This window comes from Camelus ferus, chromosome 1, assembly GCF_009834535.1.
Source record: "Camelus ferus isolate YT-003-E chromosome 1, BCGSAC_Cfer_1.0, whole genome shotgun sequence".
NCBI classification, from domain to species: Eukaryota; Metazoa; Chordata; class Mammalia; order Artiodactyla; family Camelidae; genus Camelus; species Camelus ferus.
The window spans coordinates 53,585,900-53,607,795 of NC_045696.1; the positions used below are offsets into that span (position 1 = coordinate 53,585,900).

At 38.8% G+C, this 21,896-nt stretch overlaps 2 long non-coding RNA genes across 2 annotated transcripts in view; both read right to left on the reverse strand.

Moving 5' to 3' along the window:
• LOC116666611 overlaps positions 1-21,896 on the reverse strand; it is a 1,176,059-nt gene that overhangs the window by 7,599 nt on the left and 1,146,564 nt on the right. The gene's annotated exons all lie outside the window — the stretch shown is intronic.
• LOC116666609 lies at positions 1,106-18,197 on the reverse strand. Its single transcript, XR_004323551.1, has 3 exons — positions 18,188-18,197; positions 9,624-9,627; positions 1,106-1,230 (listed from the first exon to the last, which is right to left on the reverse strand). It is a non-coding gene; the product is annotated as an uncharacterized LOC116666609 (long non-coding RNA).

Below are 21,896 nucleotides of genomic sequence, written 5' to 3' on the forward strand. Positions count from 1 at the left end.
GTATCATTTCGAAGATTGTTTTAAACATATTAAAAAGTTCTCTCTCTCTCTCTCTCTCTCTGGAGACTGGGTAGGATGAAGAAAAACATGGAAATGAAGTGGAAAAAAATGAGAAATAATCAGGATCCAGAGAAGGAAAAGTAGCACTGTCAGCCACCCCGCCCCTGCCACTTCCTGCATGCATCAAAACTATCAGAACGGTGAAGGAACAGGAAGCTAGATGAAGCAAAAAAGGAAAAAAGAAGGGGTGGTCTAGGTCTGAAAAGGCAGAACAGTATCAGCAGTCCCACTGCTTTAGTTAAAATCATCCCTGTGTAAAATGTTTGTTAAACTTCAGTGCATATAGATCTAAACTAGACATTAGAAAATTACATAGAATGGGCTTCAATCTATGGGCTTTTTGGGAGCAAAACCTTCCAATGTGAATAATAATACTAATAGCAATAAATTTCCTTTAATTTAAAAGAAAACAGACAATATTTCAAAGTAAAGTTTGAAGTAGGTTCGTGGAAATTTAATGAGGTTGGATGGGAGAGTGATAACAGCTGTGAGCTCTGTCGCCTAGAAATAATCAGTAGAAAGAACACATCTGACCACAGTGTCCATTCTTCCCGCAGTCTCTACGTATGTGTTCAGAGGGACAAGACAGAACTTTCTTTTTCACTTTATTTCCTTTGGTCCTTCCTTTTTCACTCTTAGTAGATGGTGTCTTTGGTAAGAAAGGTTAGAAGCCAGACCCTTTTTTGGCAATAATAACTCATCAAAGTAGTGCTATGCAAGTTGGCCAGTATTGTCAAGACAAAGATGACTTTGTTCATAAATGTACGGCTGTCGGGATGAGGTATTTCAGAAACATCTACCAAAGATGCACAATAAGGACATGACACCCCCCTTCCCTTCCAGGACAAAGACCTTGAGGTGTGCTTTCTTGGTTGGAGCCACTGATGAACAGAACTGGGGATCAAAACAAATGACCAAGGAAAACAGGAAGGAGTATATAAAAAGAAAGTGTGATCCAAGAAGACACTGCAGACCCTTTGTCTCAATGGAAAAATTAAAAGAAAAGGAAAGGAAGATTTTCTTACATCCTCAGGTCCCTCTACCAATCCAACTCTGTAACTCAACAATATCTTGGCCTTGCTCCGTGTCTTAGTTTGAACTGCTCCTACTTCATGGCTTCTATGGCACCAACCCTTTCTGGCTGCTCTTTTTAAAACTCCTGTCCATGTTCTGTTCCATGTACATACCCTTCAAATGTTGGTGTTTCTCAAAGTTTGGTCTTGGTTCCTGTTTCTCTTGTTCTTCACAAGTCATCAACTGCCAACTCTATGCGGATAACTCTCTCTCTCTCTCTCTCTCTCTCTCTCTCACACACACACACACACACACACACACACACACCCCAGATGTCTCCTGAGCTTTAGGCTTGAATATCCAACTGGCTGTTAAGCACTTACACACAGGTACCTTTGAAAGTTAACATGTCAAAGCTAACAGTTCTCTCCTCCAACAAATTTACTTCTACTTATTACCATTCCAGCAATTGCTTAAGTCTGATATTTAGTCGTTATCCCTGACTCCACTCACTCTGTCATCGCCTCAATCCAATCAACAGCTGAATCCCATGGAATCTAGCTCATAAATCTCTTAAATCTTTCTACTCCTCTCTATTGTTACTGTCACCACTGTCATTCAAGGCAACATCATATTTCGCCCAGAACACTACAATACCCTCCTAATTGGTCTCGTTATCACTGTGTTACTCCCCTCAAATCCATTTTCTACTTTGCAGTTAGAGCACTATTTCAAAAACACACGTTTTCACATGGCATTTCCCTTTATAAGCCTGTGATAGCTTCTCATTTGTTTCAAATGTAGTCCAAGATCCACCCCACCCATCTCCCAACACACACCTACTACTCACTTTTCCAACCCCATTCTTAGCTTCTCTCTCACTAGCCATATACTCAAGCAATAATAAATGTATTCCATATCCTCAAACACACCATGTAGTCTCTCACTTTTTGGCTTGGAACACCCTTCCCCTCTCAGCTTCTGAATATCAGTGTAGCACTCAAAAATGACGAGGTTTATACAAAGAATACACATAAATGGCCAAGAGGTACATGAAAAGGTACTCAGCAAAATGAATTATGAGGGAAATACAAATCAAAACCACAAGGCGATATCACCTCACACCTGTCAGAATGGCCATCATCAAAAAGACAAGTGACAACATGCATTGGTGTGGCTGTAGAGAAAAGGGAATTCTTGTGCACTGTTGGTGGGAATGCAAATTGGTATAGCCGCTATGGAAAACAGTATGGAGATTGCTCAAAAAATTAAAACTAGAACTATCATACGATCCAGTAACACCACTTCTGGGTATATATACAAAGGAAATGAAAATAGGATGATCTTGAAGAAATATCTGTATCCCTATGTTCATTGCAGAATTACGCACAATAGCTGAGAAATGAAAACAACTTGTGTCTATCAACAGATAACTAGATAGAAGAAGATGTTAAATATATAGAGATATATATAATTTTTTTTCAGTGGAATTTTAGTCAGTCATGAGAAAGAAGGACATCCTGCCATTTGCAACATGAATGGACCCTGAGGGTTTAAGTGAAATAACTCAGATGGAGAAAGATAAATACTGTAGGATATCACTTATATGTGAAATCTGAAAAAGCGGAACTCATAGAAACAGAGAGAAGGGTGGTTACCAGGGATGTGGGAGTGAGGGAAATGGAGAGATGTCGGTCAGAGAGCACAAACTTCCAGCTATAAGATGAGTAAGTTCTGGGGCTGTAATATACAACATGGTAACTGTAGTTACTAATACTGTATTATTTACTTGAAAGTTATTAAAGGTAAATTCTAAATGTTTTCATCACAAAAAAGAAATGGTAATTATGTGATGTGATGCAGGTGTTAGCTAAAGCTATGGTGGTAATCATTTTGCAATATATAAGTGTATCAAATGAACGCATGAGACACGTTCAACTTACACGACTTTATATGTCAATTATATCACAATAAAGCTGAAAAAACATGAGGTTTAGAGATGGACCTTGGCTCAGCCCCTTGCTAAGTATGTGATCTCCAGAAATGTACTGGCTCTTTCTGAACCTCAGTTTCCTTGCTGATTACTCAGAATGATTAGTAGCTACCTTTGTAGTGTCTATTTCATGCCGTAAAGTTAATAGATTAAGTATTTAATACTGTAACTTCCAATTAATATCGCTGAGCTTCCACTTTTGTACCTATACATGAAAGACAATGTTATAAAATTATTGTAGATTAAAACTTGTTATAAGTGTAAAAATGTTCTATAAACTTCACATGTTATTATAATTAACTCTTCCTTTTAAGTGTACATAACAATATTAGTTATTGTTAATTTTTTATTTTATATCAAACAAATCATGTATACTCAATAAATAGTCCTGGATAGATTTATGAATTACAAAGAAACAATATTACTTGTCAATATCCTACAGCCAAAAACTACCATAACACCTGTACTAGAAAAAAATTAGATGTATTAAGTCACTGCAACAAAGGAATAAAACCAAGGGCTATGGGGTGTCTTAGTGAGATGGTGTCAGAAAGGATTTGTTATAAGAATCAGGCTTGTATTGGGTGATTTGGGGAAGATTTAAACAAATGGAGTTTGCTTAGAAATGGATGCTGTCAGGAAGCATTTGATTTGTCTAATCAAATGTTCTTTTATCATCACCTCATTGAATGTATTCACAAAAAAACACTTACATTGTCCTGTTTTCACCTTGCTGTACAAAGAGATGCAGTGAAGGGGGAGTGGGGAGAGAGAGAGGGAACCTCATTAAATAACAGGTAAAAAACAAAATACCTTTAAAAATCATTCACTTTAATTATTTTGTGTTTTCTGTTAAAAACAATACTAATATTTACACACTGCTATATGTCAATTAGATCTCAATAAAACTGAAAAAAATCAATATAATAAAAATTACTTGTAAAACTAACACACTTCAGAAGTCAGGTGGAATACAGCAGGATAGGGACCATTATCTGCTCTCTACAGAGCCAGCTGAAAGCTGTAAAACAAATGAAAAGTGGAGAAGGAAAACCCATCTTGTTTTGAAACCAGCAGATAGCAACAATTTCAAATCAAAACTTAAGAATATATTTCATAGATGCAGATTTGGGACCGAACCAAGGGAGGTTTATTGGAGCCGATCCAGAGTGGTATGAATCCATGTAGGATTCTACAGCATTCTTCAAAAGCAATTGGCATGACCCTGAAGATCAAACAGCAATCTCTCATTGGAATACATCACATGTGGGCCTTGGGAGTAGCCCAGGTCCCTCTCCTTGGGGATGAGGGAAGAAAAAAGCAGCTAGACCACAGTCAGGTGGTTGGTATACGCCATCTCTTCAAGAGGCAAGTAAGGTGAGTTGCAGGTTGGAATGTGGGCAAAGAGAAGCTGGGTAAGAGCCAGCTCAGAACAGCTGGCTAAATGCTAACCCATCACACAGAAGGCCTGTGCATCTGCCCGGCTTGTCAGGGAGCATGTGCCTCTTTTTCTCATCAAGGAGGCAAAACCTAAAAGAATGAAGACCTGCCACTCTGGCAGATAACTTGATGGATTTGATGAGAAAAATGGTCTGAGACAACTTATCTGAACTGAAGATACTGTGTTCCTAAATTATTCTGCCTATCCCACTATTTTTAAAGGAACAGTTGCTTTATAAAATAATAATTATGAAAAAATTATGTATTCTATTGAAGGGATATGAAGAAAGCTGTGCTTGACAGAACATTTATATAATTAAATTCTTACATCTTTTAAAAAGAAAGAATTAAAAATACATGAATTAATTATTCAACTCCAGAAATTAGAGCAACAAAATGCAATTAACAGAAAGAAAAGGAATGTATTAAGAGAGATAAAAGCCAAATAAAAATTAATAATTTAAAGACTACAAAACTAATAAATAAATCCAAGGACCATTTTTTTGAAGAGGAAAAATAAAACACTGATACAATACTAGTTAACCTAGCCAATAAAATAGGAGGAAAAAAACCCACCAGAAAGTCAAAATTACAAATAAGGATTGGGGACTATTCAGATATATAAAACACTGGAAAGTATATAAGAAGCATAATAAGAGGCTTTTCTTATATGTATATGGATACTTGTAACACTTGGATGCAATACAAAACTGACCCTGAATAAAAACAGTAACAAAACAAACAAACAAAAAAACCCCCAAAATATGGTACCATCAAAGAGGATAAAATGGCAACCTACAGAGTGGGAGAAGATATTTATAATACATTTAAAACAAAGGGTTGAGAAATCATGATCATAACAAATAATTTTTAAAATAAATAAAGACAAGACTTGGCCAAATGATTTAACAAAACTTCACAGAAAAGGATCTCCAAATGGCCAATAAACATATGAAAACGTATTCAATTTTATTAGCCACTCCAAAAATGAAACTCCTTTCACTTAGCATAATGCTTTCAAGGTTCACCCATGCTGTAGTATGTGTTAGTATTTCCTTTTTAGGCTGAATAATACTTCATTGTATGGACAAAGCACATTTTGTTTATCCATTTATCAGTTGGTAGACATTTGTGTTGTTTCTACCTTTTGGCTGTTATGATTAGTGTTGCTGTAAACATCATGTAGCAGTTTTGGCTTAAACATCTGTATTAGTCTGCTAAGACTGCCGTGACAAAAAAATCATAGAACGGGTGGCACCAACTGCAGAGCTGTATTTTCTCACAGCTCTGGAGGCTGGAAGACCAAGGTCAAGGTGCTGGCAGGGCTGGGTTTTCCTGGGATCTCCCTCCTTGGTTTACGGACGGCGACCATCTTACTGTGTTCTTACATGGCCTTTTCTCTGTGCACCCAAGCTCCTGCTAACTCTCTTTTCTTATTAGGATACCCACCATGTTGGATTAGGGTCAGACTGTTATGACCTAATTTAATCTTAATTACCTTTTAAAAGTCCCTATGCCCAAATGTAGTCACATTGTGAGTTAGGGCTTCAACACATGAATCTGGGGTGGGACTTGGGGTGGGGGACACAATTCAGTCAGTAATGACATCTTTAGGTTGAAAGATACACCTAGGAGTGGAATTGTTGGAGCATATGGTAATTCAATGTTTAACTTTTTGAGCAAACACCAAACTGTTTTCCACAGTGCTGCACCATTTTCAGTTCCCACCAGCAATGTATGAAGGTTCCAATTTCTCCATATCCTCACCCACATTTCTTGTTTTTCATTTATAAAAAGTTATAGACACGCTAGTGGAAGTGAAGCAGTAGTTCTTTATAGTTTTGATTTGTATTTCCCTAATGACTAATGATGAGCATCTTTTCATGGGCTTATGGGCCACTTGAGTATCTTCTTTGGAGAAATGTCTACTCAAATCCTTTGTCCATTTTTCAGTTGGGTGGTTTATCTTTTACTTGTTGAGTTTTAAGAGTTGGATACTTGTTAATATTGCATTTTATACATGCATATATTTTATAAGCACATATACAATAAACACACACGTACGTAGAGATTTCTCTCTCAAAATAAAAGCCAGTATCAGGTTTAGACATGGAACATTTCACTGTATTGCCGTTAAAGTTATTACCAAGAAAAGAATGTCCAGTATCACAAATGTTTAACATCATTCTGTAATTAATTAGCACTACAAATAGACAAGATAAAAAAAAAATAAGGTGTGCACTAATAGCAAAGTAGAAGCAACACTGTCATTATTTAGAGATACTATGTTTATAATCTGCAAAACCCAAGGGAAAAAAAGAGAAAAATCATTAGATCAGTACGAAAAGTTTGACAGTAGTCTGAGTGCAAAGTTAACATATAAAAACCAATAGCTTTTCTACATACAAGCAAGCGGCAGTATAAATACAAAGGAAGAAACGATCCCATTTACAGAAGCATCATGTTGTAGATAATGGTGCAGTAGAATTATACTTCAAAAGCCATTAACCAACCTTAAAGTTCTATTTCCTTGTCTATAAAATGGGTATAATTATTCTTATTCCATCCTACTTCACAGAGTTACAGTGAGGATAAGATGAGGAGGAGGCTGCATGGTAAGGTACAGAGGACTATACAGATGTTGTTGCCACTAGCATATGGGAGAGCTGGACTGGCTGTGTCCACTAATGCTAATTGCAATGGACAAACACACATGCATTGCTCTTTTTCAAAGTCTTTAGAAGCTCCTTACTCAAGAGACATTTGAATTCCAACTTGTCTCGGTAATTAACATGTTGTTTTCTTTCCAGGTGGCTGTGCAGCCATGCAAAAGAACTAAAAGTAGGATTAACTGCTATGACAAGATTTAAAATACTAGGGAATTATTTTAGTTGCTACCAAAAAAAAAAAAAAGGGAAATGCAGCAGAGAAACAACCTATGAGTATGGATTACTGTACGTATGAGAAGAAGGTAAGAGTGTCTTAGAGCAAACAGAGTATTTGCTTGGCTATGAAATTTCAGGTTAGGTTTAATTACACAGAATTTTCATGTTCAATTGAAGGCATTATCTCCTTCCAAGGGCATTGTCTCATCTTCTCCAGGTTAACATTGTAAAACTGGAGGTAGTGATACTCATCATTGAATCACTTGAGACAGGCATTTTATGAGGGTACTCAATTCTGACTATGAGCTAGGATCACCCAAGAAGCTATTTCAAAATACCAATGCTCAGGCTCCCCTTCTAGAGATTCCCACTTAAATAGTCTAGATTGTGACTGGCGTATTGGTCTTTTTTAACGCATCGGCAGGTGATTCTAATGTACAGACAGGGATGAGCGCTATCTACATTGAACGTCCTTCTGAAATCAAGGATACGGTTTTTTTTCTTCAAGCAAACTTATATCATCTTTCAATTAAGTGACTCATCTTTCCTTTTATTTATATTTTTCAAAGTATGAATTACATAATTCTCACATAACTAATGAGGTAAGTGTGTAGCAGTTAGGATCCATTAACTCAGCCCTCTAATAGGCTCTAGCAATGTTTAATAGCAGTAATAGAACCACCGACTCAGCAAGAGGGAAGAGCGCTTTATCCAAGTAAAATAGTTTTTGGGAATTTAGAGAAACAGACAATAATTAACTTTTTCATTTGGATTTGGCTAAGGTGCCGTGAGTTAAGACCCAAAAGTTGTGTGCGTAAAATAGATCTTCAATACTGGCAAGCCATCTGGATCTTGACTTTACATATTACCCCCAAATCATTGCACACTTAAAAGACCAAATACCCCTGTAAATGAAGGAACAATTCATTTTTCATATATGGTACAGCCGTAAGTGCACTGCTTAGGCTAGTTAAACAGTAAAAAAGAGATGTATTTGGAGAACAGTTCAGTAATGGAACTGGTTGCTAGGAAATCAGATATTCTCCAGTCATCTCCCAAACAAATTCAGAATTTCAGTTTACTGTCATCACAAACCAGGACCAAAGCTGTTACACACACAGTACACACATGCCCACCCTTACCACACACACCCCTTTGTTTTTTCCAAAAACCAAACTAATCTAAAATGTGAAGTTTACCCTAGGGAAACAATGCTCATGGTAAGTGTTTTAAGAATTCCTCATGGGGCAGATTGTGATAGGAAAAAAAGGTAAATTCCTAGGAGAATCTTTACCTCTTTTTTCCCTATTTCACTCGGTGGCTGGAGCTTGATGTCCTCCACAGGTACAGACTTTAAGGCTTTAGTCACAAATCTGCATTAACTCTTGTATTAAGACAAGATACCCTTAATCTCTGCCAAGCAGCCTTGCCTGTAGTTAGAACATGAACCTCCCTTTTCCTTATCAACAAAGGCAGCCCTGCTTAGGATCCAAGTGGATTTCAGTTAGCAATTCATGTCAGTACTTACTGTCATTGCAGGGTCCCTGAGTGCAGATGGCCAGTGGAGCTAGGAAAGCTCAGAGAATCCTTGTCATCTAGAGCGGTCCCTCAGAATCTACTCCAGGTCTGAGTTAGCTCTGGCCCCAGGGTTCCCCTCTAGTGAGTATGCTAGCTTTATGGCCAACCTAATGCCAGTTTTCAGGAGGATGGAATATGATACCACCAGGACCCAAACCCTTATTAGATGAGACAAGCATATAGTCTCTCAAGCAAACTCCTTGCCTAGGATCTACTCAATTTAGCCATTTTGGTTTCAGAGTAGTAGATACTTCGAATTCTGGCTCACTGAGATCCCACGGGAATCACTCCTGGGGGAATTGTAGATTGGGTATTGTATTAGATTCCCTGGGTTGTAAACAACAAAACTTGACTTTGGAACACTTGAAGGAAAAAACTCAAGTTTAGAACAATATATTGAGTGGTTCTCACAAATATAATTTAGGATAGACAGGGACTCAGGCATGCCCCAGCATCTGATTTGCAGAAACTTCCAGGAGAACTCATTAGGGCTCTTCCATCTAAACCATTGATCTTCAGCCACTGTATGCCTTTGGGTCAATCAGATTGCCATGGACACCTCTAAGTCATCTCATTTTAATCTTTCCACAATCCCAAGATCTCGTGGGGATTACTATGTCATTTTACACTGCAGAGAAATTCACCCAGATCACCTGACTAGTTGGTGCCAGAACTGTACTCGAAACCATGTTTCCTAAGCCCAAATTTTATGGTTCTTTATCTTCTCATACTGATTTCATGACTTAGAGGAAAATTACTGGAGAGACACTGAAGTGAATATTGTAGCATTATTTTCTTCTTCCAGGAGAGTTTGCTGTGAGATACTGAGAATGCCAGAGTGAGGTTTAGAAGAATAAAGGGAAACACATGGCTTTCTTAAGAAGCAGTATTGGATATTAAAAAAAAAAAAAAAGTCTTTGGAATCCTATAATCACAAGTTGAATCCTGGCTTTTTTTTCCTATTACCTGAGTGACCTTGGGCAACCTTCCTGCATCTGTAATATAGGAACAGAAATACCTACTCACAGATTCTTGGAAGAACTAAACATGATGATGTAAGTAAACCTCCTGGCTGAGTGAACCTAAGTATTTTAATAGGATAGGGAAGAAAGAGAAGTAGAAAATAAGAGAAATTAGTAACAGAAGAATAGAAATAGAGGAAACACCAGATGGAAATGGAACAAACCCATCTAGGGAACATACGTCACTAAACCAGAGGCTGGTGTTGTCAGAAGATGATACACAATAGAGATAATCAGCGGGGCCCCCAGGGTTTGATACTAATTCCACCCTCTGACTGGCTCTCTACATAACTTAAGAAACCATTTTAAGAAGCAAAAGACAGTTGATAAGAGTTCGGCACTGTGATTATTCTCCAAGGAGAAGATGAGATTCCGTGCTATGCCAGCGATGGAAATATCACCTTAACAAGCATGGACAGCCCCCAATGGACTATAAAATTCATTTGGTGGCTGTGATAATTCAAAAGAGCCAGGTGGCATATCAGTAACAAGGGAAGACATAAATTTTAATTCATGAGGCTCATCAGTGTCCTGGTCAGAAACGGACGAACCCTCCACTCTCCGGCTCAATAATCCAATCTAATGGGAAGAGAAAGTATTCTGAAGTGACACTCATCAGCACTAGAGAACTCTCTTAAAAAATTGACTTCATATGGGTGTGTGCATGTGTGCACACGTGTATCCGAAGCTAGCAGCTACATTCTTGAAGGGGTAGTGTAGGTGGGAAACAACCCATCAATCTGCAAATTGTATATAAGCTAACATGTCTCATCCTCAAGGCAACTGTTTCTTCACTGAAAATCTAACGGCTATATTATTACCTTCAGTAAGTAGGGCTGCCCAGGCTTTGTGTCCTGCAGGGAAAACAAGACTTGCTTATGTCATACAAACATGAGTCTAAAAAGGAAATACATTTGCCTTTACTAACGACCTCTAAGAAGTAATTCTCTTTTTTTGAGAAGACACAGAAAATGTGACAGGCACAGTTCACGAATTTGCTAAGTATTCTCTGAGGTAGACAGTCCATGCTGCGTCAGACCTCACAGACCCTGCTACGAGAAGAACCGCGCACCTGTATACGTACACGGAGTGTCTGAGCTGTCTAGCACACTACCCAGATGGAGCAGCTGCTCGATAAAGATTTAAAAAGGGACTGAGTCCTGTCTAGTCTACTTTTTTTTAAAAACGTGGCTATACCTTCTTTATTTTCTCCCTCTTCCTATATATAGATAAATAAATAAGATACATTGATATATATTCATACATGTATATGATACATAGGTAAATATAAATACACAGAGAGACTTATTTCCTTACACTCTTCTCTGCCTCACTGCCAGCCCCTTAGCACAGCCGTTGCCATCTCTGCCCCGTACAATCACAGTGATACCTAACCACCAACCCTCCTCTTACCACCATGCAAACTGGCCCTCACATTTCTCACCAGAACTATGTTTCTTAAGCATAAAAGCATCCCTAAAAATAATACTGCCACCTGGTTCATCTCAGATTCATCTCCAAAGGGGGAGGATATAGCTCAGCAGTAGAGTGCACGCTTAGCATGCACAAGGTGCTGGGTTCAATTCCCAACACTGCCGTTAAAAATAAACAAACAAACAACAAACCCAATTACCTACCCACCTCAAAAAAAAAAAAAAAAAGGGCAATTAAAAAAGTTAATTATCTCCACACCCTCAGCCCTTGCTCCATTCCACTTACCTGGCTTTATTTGCCACTGTAGCACCGGTGCACACCTGGGATATGTGCATGTTTTTGTTTCTGTTCACTCGCTATTGTCATTGTTCATGTTATGTGAGCGCAGTGGAAGCAGGAATTTGGATGTGTTCACTTCTCTATCACTAGTGCTTGGAACCGAGCCTGACGCTAGTAAAGGCTCAAAACATATTTTTTCAGTAATGAATGCATCCCTATATTACGTAGGGGGAGTGCAGTGCCAGATGCAGAGCAGGCATCAGAAAATGTCTATTGAGTGGGGAGGGTATAGCTCAGTGGTAGAGTGTGTGCTCAGCATGACTGAGGTCCCGGGTTCAATCCCCAGGACCTCCATTAAAAATTTTTTAAAATGTCTATTGAAGAAATGAATGAATACAAGAACATATCAAAATTGAAAATATGTCTAAGAGTTTTCAGATTTGTGAAGAAATCAAAGCTAGTCTTTAAAGACTAAATCTCCTCTTCTCTATATTACCTCTCCTCCTCCCCCTCAGCCATACAGTTCTGCAGTTAATGACAAAATAAAGTCTACATGAACTCTCAGGTGGAGCAAGACACTGTAGGGCTGAACTGGGGAGGGCATAGGGCTTCTTCTGCCTTTTTAACCAGCCCATTCTGGGCACAGCATGCCTTCATTCTCCACCCCCTTTAAAAACTGGCATGGACCAGAAATTGATAAACTGACATTATTCTGCTTATACATGTAATCAATTAACACTCTGCCTACTCATTCATTTCTTTCTGGGCTTCCTCCAAAAGCTCTAAATCTAACAGACAGTGGGGGAACAACTGTGAGCCTATTACCCAAACGATCCAAATGAGAATAAAAAGCTGCCAAAATCCAAAGCAAAATATTCACAAGGCACCCCCTCCCCTTAGGCCATTATATGTATATTTTCAGAACATACTTCACAAGAGTATAGATTCTTTAAAAACTCCATTTTTCTAAAGCTAAGAATCATTAAGAGAGTTTCCTTAAATCTATCCTGTTTGAATCAGATCTCTCCCTTAAAAAAAAAAAAAATGGGGACCTTCTAGGAAAAACTACTTAAGATATTTCTCTTCTTTCTTAATACAGTAGCCCTCCTAGTCATAATTTTATGGTTATTCAACAATGTTAGTACATTTTTAATGTAAGATAAAATGATGAAAATAAATTTCTTAGAAAAACATGTTGAGACCTCTAAAACAACTGACCACTCACACATTCAGCAAACATTTATTGAGTGTCTATCATTGTTAAGTGCTATTCTAGGGACAGCAGATATAGCAGTGAACAAGGAACCCTACATGTTTCAAGGAACCCTACATTCTAACTGGACAGGGGAAGATGCACATAAAACAAAAAAAGTTAAACATGTAGTTTATTAAGCGGATTTAAGTACTATGGAGTCAAAGTAAGAAAATGGAGAGTGTTGAACTGGGTAGTGGGGCAATTTAAAATAAAGTGGTAGGGAAGATCTCCCTGAGATGTTGTTATGTAAGTAAAGACTGCCCGGAGGTAAGGGAGGAAGCCAAGGACATCTGAAGAGTAACTCAGATACCATACTCCATCTTTGACTTCACAGGTACTCTTTAAAAAGCACATCTGTGCATGTTACATTACTAATGGCGGGGTTTTTGACCGACGGGCAAAATGATGTATCTAAAGACCTTAAGTCCTATTTGAAAGCATTCCTTCTCTTCTCAAATTTGTCGTTCCCTTCTGTTTCTAGACAATTCACTTTTCCTCATTCTATCTTTATTACTTCATTTTTTTTGTAATGAGGAAATTTAAATTTTTGGATAGATCTGTCATGGGATTGGTTCCACTGTATAATGATCATGGTGTTTGTTGCATAATTATTAGAAAACCATGTTTTTAGCACAATTCAAGATGCCCAAATTGCTTATACTCCAGAAACAGTTGGTAAGTCTGAACATTAGCTGCTCTTTCTACCCCAAGGCTCATCCAGTTTCTTCTCTTAATCTTTTTAAAGGAAATGCACAGCAGAACCATGGGTTAGTTATTAGCTCTGGGCAATTCGTTCAGGCTTAGGTATTCCCATGTTACATCCTTCCTGTAATCAACTTGATACTGACCAAGGAATATCACATCATTTGCAAAGAAGTCTGATGTGGGTAAGCTGCATCAAAAACCCAAGAATCATGGAGTAAGAGAATGTTTGAGTTGGAAGAGACTATATGTGAATCTCTAATGCTAAAATTTAGCCTTGTAAGTAGACAAGGGTACTAAGACTCAAGAGGTAAGTGGGATGCCTAAGTTATACCTGAAGGAAACTGAAAGTGTGAACCTCACAAAAAAAGAGGAAAAGATGTGATAGGAGGCTGAAAGAAAAAAGGCACAGAAGTGGACAATGTTAACATGGCATAGTTAAAGCAGATTTCATTTAGAAAGAATTGAAAGGTATGGGCTGCTAAAAGAAAAAGCAATACAGTGTTGTTCAAGAATATTTTATTCATCATGTTATCACTGTGTACCACATCCTAGCTTCAATGTCACTCTTCTTCTCTTACCTCTTTCCCTCCTCAAAGTACTACTTCTCCACTTTTCCCTCTCTTGGCAAACACTGTTGCCTATCCACCCAGCTACTCAGGCAAGAAATAAGAATCATCCATTACTCTTCCCTTTTCTTTGCATCCCACATCCTCACTTCTCCTTCTCTAGATCAGACAGCCATCTTCTGGATTCGGAAACCGCTCTTATTGGTCTCCTTGCGCTGTTCCCCAACACCCATCTGCTTTCCATAATGTTGTCAGAGGCATCTTTGCAAACCCAAATCACATCATGTTTTTCTTTTTCTTAAAAGTCCCCAACAACTACCTGTGAATTTCAGGTTAGAGTCCAAACTACCAGCACTGTTATACCAGGCGTTTCATGCCAGTCCCTTTGCTGCTGCTTAGCCATCTCTCACCATTCCCCTTCTACACACTGAAAACTCCATTCCTGTTCAGCTTTCTCACTTTTCAGAATGGCTACTCTCTACTCCCTGGTGCTTGATTTGGCCACCACCTCCTCCCTTTCAAAGCTCAGCTCAGGAATCATCTCTACTAGATTTTTTTGTCATTCCCCAGGCTAGGCAAAGTGACTATCCTACATTGTCCCACAACTCTTTCTTTCTTTTTTCTTTTTTTTTTAATTGAAGTACAGTCTGTTCACAATGTTGTATTAATTTCTGGTATATGGCATAGTGATTCAGTTATACATATATATTCTTTTTTGTATTCTATTTCATTATAGGCTATTATAAGATTTTGAATGTGGTTCCCTGTGCTGTACAGTAGGACCTTACTGTTTATCTATTTTATATATAGTAGTTAGTATCTGCAAATCCTGAACTCCCAATTTATTCCTCTACCCCCCCACCTCCAGTAACCATAAGTTTGTTTTCTATGTCTGTGAATCTGTTTCTGTTTTGTAAATAAGTTCATTGCCCCACAACTCTTTCTATATATTTCTCCTTCAAAGAGCAAATTGTGATATTTATTTTTGTGTTTCCACGCTGTATAATAGTCCTGATATACAACTGACATAAATTAATGTTTGTTGAACAGTTAAAGGCATGCCAATCTACTGGGTTCCTGAATAAGAAAGAAAAATAAAACGAGGTGACTAACTTCAGAGCTAAGAGTTCAGTATATTTAGTAGTGAAATTCTCTAATAGATTATATAATGATTTGGGTGCCGTGAATAAAGGTTTTTTGAGTTATGATTTGAACAGCCCTCAAGCTTCATTTGTACTGAAATTCCAAATGGCCTGTTTATTTCTGAGTTGGATCTGAACTCCATTTGATACCACATTACCAAATCCAAACGACCCAGCCCGTCTTTCAATTAAGTGAAAAGAACAGTGAGTTACAGGAACCATAAATGTATTAAAAATGTCACAACCACTTTATTATAGAGCAACATAAAAATGTAATTCAGGTACTTAAAAAAAAATTGACACAGACTAAGCAGAGATGAGCCAGAGGGGATTACTTAGTGATCTAAACCTCGGCTCTGCAGTATCGCGGACCTCAGCTTCAAATCCAGCCTGGGTCAAGACAACCTGTCATTCTCCTGAGACTGAGCACAGCCTATCTCGTAGTTCACTGTGTGTTTTTCATATTGCTCGAGGACTCCATGTACTTAAAAAACCTCATGGAATTTTCTCATACATGATAATGCTATCCCTAATAAGCTTAGCCAAATTCAGAGAACTCCTTGATATATAACCTGCAGCTCCAGATAATGCCCTGGGGTGGTTGTTAGCCATTCTGCAAAAATCAAATCCAGTCAACACTTCAGAACTTGAGTTTGCCAGAAAGCTACCTCATGCCACCTCTTCCCCCCCTCACCCAATGCCCCATAATAAAATGAGGGTCTAATTACCATGACTTGATTTTGCATGAGTAACAATCTGTTTTTTAAAACCAGTGAGAAACACGTCCTTGACTTTTCAAGTGTATGGGGGAAGTGACCCAATTAAGATTCTCACTTATTTGCTTCTAACTTCTTTTTTGCACCATCCACAAATGACAACACAAACAGAATAGAAGGAGACATCTGCATAACTTGGAAATTTTATGATTGATAAGGCATTATCTTGTCAGTGGAAGACACTTGCATGACAAGTATTTATGATATAAGGAGGCTCCTAGTTATAGAGAAATAGAGTTCAGCCTGATAAAGGACTTTCAACATTCTAAACACCATCCCCTTCAGGGCAAGAGGATTAGCGCTGCTGTTTCACAACACAGTCCTATTACATCCGGAACCCAGTTACCAAGCGGGAAAAGAAAAGGTATTTGGCTCTCAGAATGCCCCCCCCCACACACACACACACATTTATAGAATTTAGAGTGAAGGTATAGAGGTTAATAAATGAGTAGGGACGTCAGGTCTCAAGGGAAAAGAAGCAGAGAAATTTAAACAATTGCTTAACTGACTCACCGCTGTCTATCAGACAAGGAGATGAAGGGAGACAATAGCATGCAAGAAGCTTTCAATCATGCACAAACTAAACTGTACTCAAAAGTAAGATAAATAAGGTGTGACCTCAGAGGAGTGATGGCGAATCTTAAAGGTAGGCCTGTGTCAATGGGCAACTTGAATTTCAGGCCATGAGGATGCTTGCAATCAGTCTGGCAGTTTTCCTCCGTCTTTTCACAGGAATAACAAAGCAAGGAACTCTTTGGAAAATCACAACCATCTCAAACCAAGGATGTTCACATTCTTCTCTCAGATGTTCCAACTGATTTTTGAATAGCAGAGATCTAAGTGTCTCTTACCATATCAAGAAGACTGAAGTGAGAAACAGAAACCTTTTACCCACCTGTTGCAGAAACAGAACCTTTTACCCACCTGGGCACTTTTTAGGTGGACGGCAGATTGCCTTCATCAAGCACTATAACACGTGAACTCAAGCTAAGGTTCATCTTCAGAACAAGTCTTTTAGAGAAAGCACAAAGGCAATGTGGAGACTAGGGAGCAGAGTGGGAGGCCTTGACTTAGAGATGGATCAGAAAAGATTGGATATGAGGGCACCTGCAGGCACATAACCATGCTCACCGTGGGCATGTGTATCAGCCTATACACTTGCTTGTGAACCCCAGGCAGTCTTTATGGACTTGTCTGTGTGTGTTTCTAATTTCTTCAGGATCAGCCATCTCCTCCCTGCAAGGTTCCTTTATGTCTTCTATTCAAAACAATGTGCCTGAAAGTATTTGTGATATCCGAGAAATGGCTTGATCCTGGATATGGTAGTCGGAATAATGGCCCCCCAAATAATGGTCCCCCACATCCTTATCCCTGGAATCTGTGACTACGAACTTTACATGAGAGCAGGGCTTCTGTAGGCGTGAATAATCAGGGGCCTGGAGATGGGGAGATTATCAGGAATTTCATTGGTGGGTTCAATATAATCATGAGTTACCTTAAGTATGGAAGAGGGTGGTAGAAAAGGCAGAGAGGAGATGTGACAACCAAAGTGGAGGTCAGAGTGATGTGGGGCCACTGCTAATGAAAGCAGGCAGCCTTTAGAAACCAGGAAAGGCAAGGAAATATTCTCCTCTAAAGCCCCCAGAAGGCATGCAGCCCTACTGACTCATTTTAGACTTGTGACTTCCAGCAATATGAGATGATACGTTCATGCTCTTTTAAGCCACACACCTTGTGCTCGTCTGTCACAGCAGCGATAGGAAACGACCGTATTGCAGTGGGTGAGCCCCTTCTCAGATAGTCTTCGATGACCACTCACCTTCTTAGCACACATTTGTCCTTCAAGCTCTCATTTGCCTTGTAATGAGCACATGCTATATCCAACTCACTCTCCCAGGAGCTAGAGAGACAAGTATCTGTATCTTGTCTTTATGAGTTTACATTCAAATGGAAGTAGATATAGTAGGAATAAGGAAAGATGTGTACCCAGTCTACATGGGACCCAAGGGTGAAGAAGGTCAGTTCTACTTAGGAAAACGATGGGAAGATACTTTCTTAAATGGCTATTTGAAGGGTACTTTGTTAGTTGTCAAACGGAGAAAAGATGAGAAGAAAGGTCATTCCAGGCAGGGGAGTCGAATGAGTAAAACTCCAGATGCTGAAACAGCTGGATATGCTCTGGTGAGAATGTAGGGTATAAGTATCTATGCTGATAGAGACAAAACTGGACGCCTAAGTTTAGAATACAGGGTCTGAACTCTATCTTGTGAGTGATGGAGAATACTAATAAGAGCAGCATCAATTTTAGATCTGTGTTTTAAGAAATTGCTTAGGTGGAAAGCCAGAGTCAGAGAGACCAGTTAAAAAGTCAAAAGGATACTGCAATAGTCCAAGCCAAAGGTAACGCAAGCTAATCTTAAGTAGCAGAACAGGTGATGGGGAGAAAGATATGGGATCAAGATATACCACGGAGGTGGCATCAGCTGGACAGTGATAGATGAGATGCAGCAGGAAGAGAAAGGGAGGAGCTTAGGATAAAACCTGAGTTTAAGCCCTAGGTAGCCAGTGTGCTGCTTTCTAAAAGAGGACCTGCAGGAGAACCAGCCTGGTGAAAACAGATGACGACTTAATCTCTACATGCAAGTCTCCATCTTTTGTATTCTTTGAGATTTTTTTTTCATTTCATGAAATAATAAACATACTATATAGAGAGAAGGGACTGTATTTTCCATCTTTAGCATTTCCCTTGCCTACCATAATGTTGGGCACATGATAAATTCTTGTTGAACTGAAAAGAATATTGCGTTCAGCAAGAAAGATATGTGTTTTGATTCCAATTCAGATGTGGAGCTTCAGGTTTAAACTTACCCTGAAGGTCAATCAACATAGTTCTAGGCAAAGGCATATCTCTTAGAAATGGATTAAAGAACTACTGGTGTTGGAATTTTCCTTCTGGCATGATGCACTATTTTCAATATTAAGAAAAAGAATCAATTCCCCTTGTATGCTGTTTCTTTAATTTTACGCATTAACTACTGAACAGTGTAAAATTTCAATATCTTTACTGAGAATCTAAGAAATAAAACAAGTATTTTGGAGCACCTACTGTCAGGTCATGGAGTTTCTCTGATTTTAGAGAAAGAGGTATTTATTTTTTATTCTATTAAAAACTGATTCAAATTTAGCAGGGTTGATCAAATACTCTGCTGTACAATTAATCACTGAAAGTTAAAAATACTGAATTAGGGACATCACAGTTAATTCAGTCACAGTGGTGGATATGACAGAGTGAAAGAAATTTTAATTCCCCCAGAGTTGAAACTACTCAAGCAAAATGGATTTTTCTTTTGATTTAAATCAGACACTATCCCAAGTTACCTGTTAATATACTTTATTTTGGCTCTGTAGTCAACTATGGAGGAAAAAACATCCTAAGTTTTCCCCATTTTAATATCAAATGGGAGTAAAAGCCTTCAACAAACAAGCTCCTGGAATTAAATACTGAAAATAATACACTAGAAAGAGCTCAATACCACAACAACATATTCAGGGACCAACACAGATTTGAGTCTTAATTACACGGTAATGTGCAGAACAAACCTGGTGCCATGGCACTTGGGGAGGACAGCTGGGGAGAATTTTCTAGATGCTTTCAGTGTGTTTTCTCGGCATAAGGCAGTAAGACGCAATAGGTAACGTGGTAAGAGTTCATTATTAACCCATGGTAACTGGCAAAGAAAATGGTGGTATTTCCTGGAGAAGAATGTATCAGCAAATATCATTTCAAATGTTTAATCTTGCGACGAGAGTCAGTAATTACTTCACTATTCCGTGAGCATGAAGGACTCTGAGAGTAAATGATTTATTGTTCTGACAACATAGAACAAATTTTAATATTTTGAAAAAAATTGAGGCCTATTAATCCTGGCGTGTGTTACTCTTAAACCCAAGGAAATGAAGAAACATTGATCTAATTTCTGCCTTTCAAGAGTGAAATTATATATTAACCACAGAGCACCCAGCAGCATACACAACCAGCACCCCCAGAGATAGTTAGCCTGACATCAGAATTGTGTTTTGCTAGCTAAATCCTGATCCCCTCTATGGATCTATACAACTTATTACAAATCAGCTCCGTGATCCAGCCAAGAAGTCAGAAGGGAATTCTCAGGAAGGAGGTGTTGAAATAAAGGGGCAGGTAGTGGCAAAAGGGCCAGACACGAAGAGGCAACAGCAGTCAGAAAGGAGGAGCCTCAGTGGCCTTTAGCAGTGCCCAAGAGTTACCTGGTGCTCTTGTCAATGCAGGTTCTGATTCGGTGGGTCTGAGGTGGGGCTGAAGATTCTGCATCTCTAACAAGCTCACGGGAGATGTCGCTTATCCCCGGAACCCAATCTGAGCACAAAGGGTAGCATTTTTCTGTGTTTAAGAAAGCTCAAAGCACCAAATTCATACCTGCACTGCCTCTGTGCCCCCAGTGTTTCCTTCAGGTTCTCTTTTATGGGATATAGTTTTGTTTTTCTTGAACATCATTTGTTTTGTTTGTTTTAGTCCATTATGTTTGCTATATTGCATACTAACCAGATTTTCAGACAAAGAATAAACTCACCATCTTGAAAGCGTTCCTTCCTTTACCACTGCCTCCCGGTTAGACTATGAAGCAAGCACTGCATCTTTGCACCACTGTCTCTTTTAAGAGACACCTGCCTCATAACCTAGACTGAGACTTTCTACCCGCCCTCAAAAAAGCAGAGAAATGACAGAATTCTGCAAAACTCAAGTGGAGAGAAAAAAAAACAAGACTGTCAGTCTCCAAGGAAGAGAGTTCTGTGATTATTAAAAATAATTTTAGCACTATTGAAAAAACACCCTTCATGCTCCAGTTTTCTCATGTGAAAGACTGGATCGGACCAGAAGGTCTGCCGTGGGTGGGGGATTCGAGTCTGTGCTGCTGACTAAATATTTCTTCAGCTGAGGAGGAAACATTTCCTTGTGCATGGAAGCCAGACTCTCTTGCCTACTAGGAAGATGGGGGGAATGTTAAGGGGTCAGGTAAGGGTAAGGAAGAGGGGAGGCACTCGCCACCTGTTTCCTCCTTTAAGAGGTAATCCTCCCACCAGAAGAAAAACATCCGGACCAGCTCTTTACTTTTGCTTTCTACTATTTCTGCCAGGAAGAAAAAAAAAAAAAAAAAAAGAAGAAGTTAAAGAAGCAAAGGAATTAAATATCACACTACACAGAAGGTGAGAGTAGTGTAACACAACGGCGTTCAGATAACCCAGATCTATAGTGATGTTTTAAACATCTGACTTTGTTCAGAAAAATCTTATTTACTCATGGGTAAATACTGCTGTGGCTTACATGACTAGTCCACATTTACAAAGTAGAGCGTGCTCTGCATTCCCAGGGGTGTCAGGCTCCATTCACTCTGACCAGGCAGAAGTGGTTTTTGCCACCGTCTGCTTCATGGTCAGCATCTGTGGGATGGGAATCGTAACCATAAAAAGCATCCATAGATCTAGTGGAGGGATGAAGACAATGCAGTTTATGAACATGTAAAGTATTGTTACCATCATTATTATTATTACCACCCATCCATACTTTCCGACACAGGAGATATAAAACTAGTTGAAATAGGATAAATCTTTCTTTTGATTCAAATCAACCAGTCACAAGTATTTATTAAGCATCTAAGACTCTGAGACTGAGTCAGACACTCCAAGAGAAACAAGATAAGCATAAGACATCT